A 6,621-nucleotide genomic window follows, 5' to 3' on the forward strand; every position below is an offset into this window, starting at 1 on the left:
AGTTTGCAAGAGAGCTAACACTCCAATGGCTACAGGCCCCTCTCCTGGCAGAGCAAGACGGTGGACATGATGGGAAGGAAAATAGAGAGATCTGCAGCAACACCTTCGCATATAGCCATTTCAAGCGACCTGCTAAACAGGTATGCCCTCCAGCAGTGGGAGAAAATGGAAGAACTAATCCAACACCTTCCAGAGGAGTTCAAGAAAAGGGCAAACAATGTTCTGCATGAAGGCAAAACGGTCACCATCACTTGCCTCAAATCGGCATTGGATGAAGCAAAGACAGCAAGCTGACAGTTATACGCTGCTGCCACTTTACACAGGCATGCATGGCTGAGGATCTAAGGTTTCAAGCAGGAGGTCCAATCAGCAATAATAAACATGCTTTTAACTGGCGACGGCTTTTTTGGATAGAAGGTGGATGAAAAGCTGCAGTGCATTAAGAAGCATAATGAGACTAATGCCATGGGAGCCCTTCAATACAAGGAACTATTCAGTGAGGGAATGGCTCAAAGAAAAAGAGCACCTATGAGGAGTGCCATGCACCAACACAGCAAAGGAGCAAGCTAACCACACCACCACAATGGTAGAACAGTGCAGTTATCGGACAGCCCTTTTGAGGATGGAGAAGAGGAGGAACCTCTTAAGAGAAGAACTCCTACAAGCATGTAACTGCACACAGAGCACCCTCCTACTCATGTGAGTATAAGTAAGAATTGGAGGATTCCTAAATGAATGGAGAAAGATTACCTCCAACAAATGGATACTAAATATTATAAGTTATTGCTTCTACATAGTAAGCTGACACCTCCAACTATACCACTGAAATAGAAGAGAAGAAACAAAGAACATGCCCCTACAGTGTCGAAGTCCATTCTTAGACATTGTAAGGACAGTGTGGCCATATTAGGTATATGATCTGGGACTTTGTCAAAACGAACTCCACAGCTCCATAATGGCTACACTGAATACTGGGAAGTTCCGTATCAAACTTCTCAGAATTAAAAACCCACACTGATGCCAGTGTTGGATGTATTAAAAAATGCACACAGAGGGCATCTTAGAGATGCCCCTTTATTTTACCCAATCCTTCTGTGCAGGACTGACTGGTCTGTGCCAGCCTGCCACTGAGAGATAAGTTTCTGACCCCCTGGGGTGAGAGGCTTTGTGCTCTCTGAGGCAAGAAACAAAGCCTGCACTGGGTGGAGGTGCTTCACACCTCCCCCGCTGCAGGAACTGTAACACCTAGCAGTGAGCCTCAAAGGCTTCGTGTTACAATGTCCCAGGGCACTCCAGCTAGTGAAGATGCCCAGCTCCCGGACAAAGCCCCACTTTTGGCGGCAAGTCAAGGGGAGATAATGAAAAAAACAAGGGAGTCACCCCCTCAGCCAGGTCCACCCCTAAGGTGACCAGAGCTGAAGTGACCCCCTCCTTGGAAAATCCTCCATCTTGTTTTGGAGGATTTAGCCCAATAGGAATAGGAATGTGCCCCCCTCCCCAAAGGCAGGAGGCACAAGGAGGGTGTAGCCACCCTCAGGGACAGTAGGCATTGGCTACTGCCCTCCAGCCCTAACACACCCCTAAATTTAGTATTTAAGGGCGACCCTGAACCCAGGAAATCGGATTCCTGACGACCTGAACAAGAAGGAGTGCTGACCTGAAAACCTAGCAGAGAAGATGGAGACGGCAACTGCTTTGGCCCCAGCCCTACCGGCCTGTCTCCAGATTTGAAGAATCTGCAACAGTGATGCATCCAGCGGGACCAGTGACCTCTGCCGACTCGGAGGACTGCCCTGCAACCCAAAGGACCAAGAAACTCCAGTGGACAGTGGATCTGTCCAAACAACCAAGAAGAAACCATCTTTAAAGGGACTCCCACCTCACTCCTGAATCGTGAGTCCCCAACACTCTGCACCCGATGCCCCTGGCTCGTGTCCAGAAAAACCAACACTGCAGCGAGGACCCCCAGGCGACACCCACCGCGTGTCCACCCTGAGACGACCTCCCTGCACCCCTGCGGAGACGCTTGCAGAGAGAATCCAGAGGATCCCCCTGACCGCGACTGCCCAGTAACAAAAAACCTGACGCCTCGAAGAAGCACTGCACCAGCAGCCCCCAGGCCCGAGAGGAACCAACTACCGGTGCAGTAGTGACCAGCAGGCGGCCCTCATCTTTGCCCAGTTGGTGGCTGGCCCGAGAAGCCCCCCTGTGCCCTGCCTGCATCTCCAGAGTGACCGCTGGGTCCCTCCGTTGATTTCAATGTAAAACCCGACACCTGCTTTGCACACTGCACCCGGCCGCTGAGGGTGTATTTTGTGTGCCTGTTTGGGACAGCCCCCCCCCCCCCCCCCAGTGCTCTACAAAACCCCCCTGGTCTGCCACCTGGGGATGCAGGTACTTACCTGCTAGCAGACTGGAACCAGAGCACCTTTAGTCTCCATAGGTGCCTATGCTATTGGGCTCCTCTTTGACCTCAGCACCTGACCGGCCCTGTGTTGCTGGTGCTGTGTGTTTGGGGTTGACTTGAACCCCCAACGGTGGGCTGCCTATGCCTCGGAGACTGAACTTGTAACTGCTTTACTTACCTGACAAACTAATCTTTACTTGCCTCTCCCAGGAACTGTTGAATTTTGCAGTGTCCACTTTTAAAATAGCTTATTGCCATGTTATGTCAAACTCTGTACATTACTGTTTTACTTCGAAGTTCTATATTTACCTATGCCAAGTACCTTACAATTTATGTACTTACTTGATATCTGAATCTTGTGGTTCTAAGATAAATTATGAAAATAATATTTTTCTATATAAAAACCTATTGGCCTGGAGTTAAGTCTTTGAGTGTGTGTTCTCATTTATTGCCTGTGTGTGTACAACAAATGATTAACACTCCCCTATAATAAGCCTTACAGCTCGACCACACTGCCACAAATAAAGCATTAGTATTATCTAGTATTGCCTCTGTCAAGTCTCTTGGGTAACCCCTGGACTCTGTTATCACTATCTCTAATTTTATATAGTATATAAAGAGCCAGCTTCCTACAGACAGTTCCTAGCAAATATTGCAGTAAAGTACAGGAATAGGACCTAAGCAGCAGCATTTGTGAGAGTGACCTATGGCTGTCTTGAAAAATTTGGGGCAGATAATTATTGAAGTAAGGATGTGTTGGGTGAGGAAAACTGTCGATAGCAGAGGTGTACAGATATCCTGTCCAAGAACATTAGTTTCTCATGTAGCTAGTTATTCTCCATAATTAAATTGTTTACATATTCACAAGCTTGAATGATCCCTTGGCAGAAATTGAGACCTCTATTTGGCAGAGGTATGCACTCTGTCCAAGTAGGGACCCTTATCCTAGTCAGGGTAAGTCAGGTACACACCCTAAATTAACCTCTGCTCATCTCTGGGAGCATGGCACAGAGCAGTCATGCCTAACGTAAGAGGCAATGTGTAAAGTATTTGTGCAACAATTAAATAACACTAACACAGTGAAAATGCCACAGAAATATTCCACACCAGTTTAATATTTTAATGAGTAGAATAAGACCAAAACAACAAAAATCTAATTAGCAGAACTTGAGATGTACATTTTTAAAGAATGAACTGCAATATAGTGTTTAGAAGTCAATAGCGCTTAAAGGTTATTTTTTATTGGTATTTTGATATAAACACATACAACCAAATCGAAACCTGTTGGGACCAACAGTGCATGAGAAGTCCCCATCCAAACGATAGGTGTTACCAAATCATGTGTCCGCAGTTGTTAGAGAGCAGGTACTTTCAAGAGTCCGTTCCTCCGCTTCCGTACATCTTATCAGTGCGTCTCTCCATCTTCCCAGGTGTGGGCCCCCTTGAGCCTTCTAATGTAGGGTGATTTCTCACTGTGCTAGAATCAAGGCTAGGTCTATGTATTTATTTGTTACCTTTTTGGTGTTGGGGGAGGGTGAATTCTCCCAGCAGAGCCACCAGTGGAGAGACAGGTAACCTACGTTCCGTCACCTCTGCAATACTTTGGAACACTCCCTCCCAATAGTCCTTAAGTTGGGGAAATGCCCATAGCATACGTATGAGGTCTGCCTCCTGCTCTGTGAATGGGGACATCCACTGTTCACCGTGTCAAACATCTTGGTTATCCTTTTTGGCCTGATATATGCCCTATGGAACACATAGAAGCTAATCAATTTGAAGCGAGCATTTCTGGAGACTGTGGCCCATATTTATACTTTTTTAGCGCCGCATGTGCGTCATTTTTTGACGCAAAAATAGCGCAAACTTACAAAATACAATTGTATTTTGTAAGTTTGTGCTGCTTTTGCGTCAAAAAGCGGCGCAAATCCGGCGCTAAAAAAGTATAAATATGGGCCTGTGTATTTGTGTGATTGATTCTGGCCCATTGGTTCTCTCATCTATGGGTGTCCCGATGTCTCTTTCCCATGCTAGCTGCAGTTTGTCAAGTGGGAGCATTGTGTCTTTCCTTAGCGCTCTATACAAAGTGGATATGGCCCTCCCTTCACCAGTGATGGTGCATATAGCTTGACAAGTGTTGGTGGTTCTGCCGCCCCTTTTTTCCAGTGTCGCTGTATGATGGTTATCAGTGACCTGTGTAGCAGAAACAACCCCGGGGGAAGACCGAAATTGTCTGCAAGGGCGTCAAAAGATAAGAGCTCCCCATTTCTGTACAGATCCCCCATTGTTGAAACATTGTACTCTGTCAGTCGCAGTACACCCACCAGAGTCTGGCCTCCCAGGAGTGTGGAGAGTCCAGAGATTGACATTTTAGGTGCGTAAGGCAAGGCAGTCCTAGTGCGCTGTAATCTGCGTAGCCAACAATATCGTAGTATTTGCATTTCCGGCAGGCTCACAGGGTGTTGTCCTCTAGGGTTTAGCAGGAGCCAAAGCAGTCTATTATCAAAAGTTTTCGTTTGTTGCCCCATTCCGTAACGTGGTCTCTGTATGCATCCATTGTGTGAGCCATTGTAACTGGCTCGCCAAATAATAAAGTTCCACATCAGGCGCTGCCAACCCTCCCTCATCGGTGGGACGCTGGAGTTTAGTTAGGGCCACTATGTGTCTGCCTGAGCCCCAGATTAGGCGACCTTTATGGAGTTAATCTCCCAAAATAGGAAACAAGAAAGATATTTGTAGAGTGGCAAAGTAATATGTTAGTCTAGGCAGGGCCACCATTTTAATCAGGGCAATCCACCTTGCCACTGATAATGGAAGCGTTTTCTAAAACAGGGCATCCAATTTTAATTTTTGAATCGCCCATCCCACATTGCCCTTCAGTAGATCATTGGGCCTGTGGTATATTTGGACTAGGAGGTAGAGAAAGGTGGAGGCCACCCACAAGAGACCACGTGTGTTCTCTACCGGGGGAGCGCCCTTCTGCAGCGGAAAAATATTGCATTTCTGCCATCTAATACGCAGTCCAGAGAGGTCTCTGAGTTTCCCAAGCAGCTCTATCGCACCCTCCAATTCCTGGTTAGCATTGAGTAAGAAGAGCAATATATCATACGCATATAGCATAATTCTAGGCGTTCGGCCCTCAATGCTTAACCCCCCTGAAGAAGTGCCCATTCTCGCAGTCTGTGCCAGAGGCTCTATCGCTATGGCAAATAATAGGGGTGAGAGAGGACAACCCTGTCTGGTTCCCCTGCCCACCGAATACGGCTCTGATATTGTGTGACCTGTCCGGACATGGGCTGTTGGGTTCGTGTATAGCATTTTTGTCCACCTGAGAAATCCCTGTCCTAATCCCATCTTCTCCATCACATGGTTTAAGTAGTCCCATCGGAGACTATCGAAGGCTTTCTCTGTATCAACCGATATTATCGCTGCTTTCTGCAAGTCTGGGGATTGATGTTGTAGGACGGAAATTAAGCGCCTGATCCGGATAAATCAGCCTGGTCATATATGGTAAAAGGCGTGTGGCTAGGATCTTACTTAAGATTTTGTAATCCATGTTCATCATGGATAGTGGGTGGAATGATTGCACATCTTCAGCAGAGCGCCCGGGTGTTAGAAGTGGTATAAATATGGCTTCGTTTGTGGAAGGGGGCAGAGTTCCCATCTTCAGCTCCTCCAAATAGAGATGCACTATAAAATTCCACTGGTAGCTCATTCACCCCAACACCTTAACCCTAGCCATTATTTTTACAGTTCAGCTAATTTCTAGGGGGGAAATATCACTTCCTATGGCCTGGCGTTCTGCCTCGTCTAGCTGTGGAAATTGTAGTTCTTCCAGGCTTTGTAGTTGAGGGGGGATATATCCTCAGCTGGAGAGGCATAGAGCAAGGAATAGTATTCAGTAAATCTGGCATTTAGCTCCTCTTGCCGGAATAGCTGGGCACCCCTTCCATCCTCAATCTCCATCACTAGTGAGTTTTGTCAGGGAGGGTTCGACAGCAATGCCAGTAGAGCACCCGATTTGTCCCCCTCTGCATGCATCTGAGTTATATAATTTTTATGATCGAAACACCTTAGTCGTTCAACTGCTACTGCAACTTTTTCCCTAGCCTCCACAAGTAATGGGTACAGTTCTGGAGCACCCGGTCTCTCCTGTTCTAGCGTTCTAAGTCTATCTTCGCTGTCCTCAATTTCTTTATCAAGGGTCCTCTTAACCC

The sequence above is a fragment of the Pleurodeles waltl genome, chromosome 9 (genome assembly GCF_031143425.1).
Source record: "Pleurodeles waltl isolate 20211129_DDA chromosome 9, aPleWal1.hap1.20221129, whole genome shotgun sequence".
NCBI classification, from domain to species: Eukaryota; Metazoa; Chordata; class Amphibia; order Caudata; family Salamandridae; genus Pleurodeles; species Pleurodeles waltl.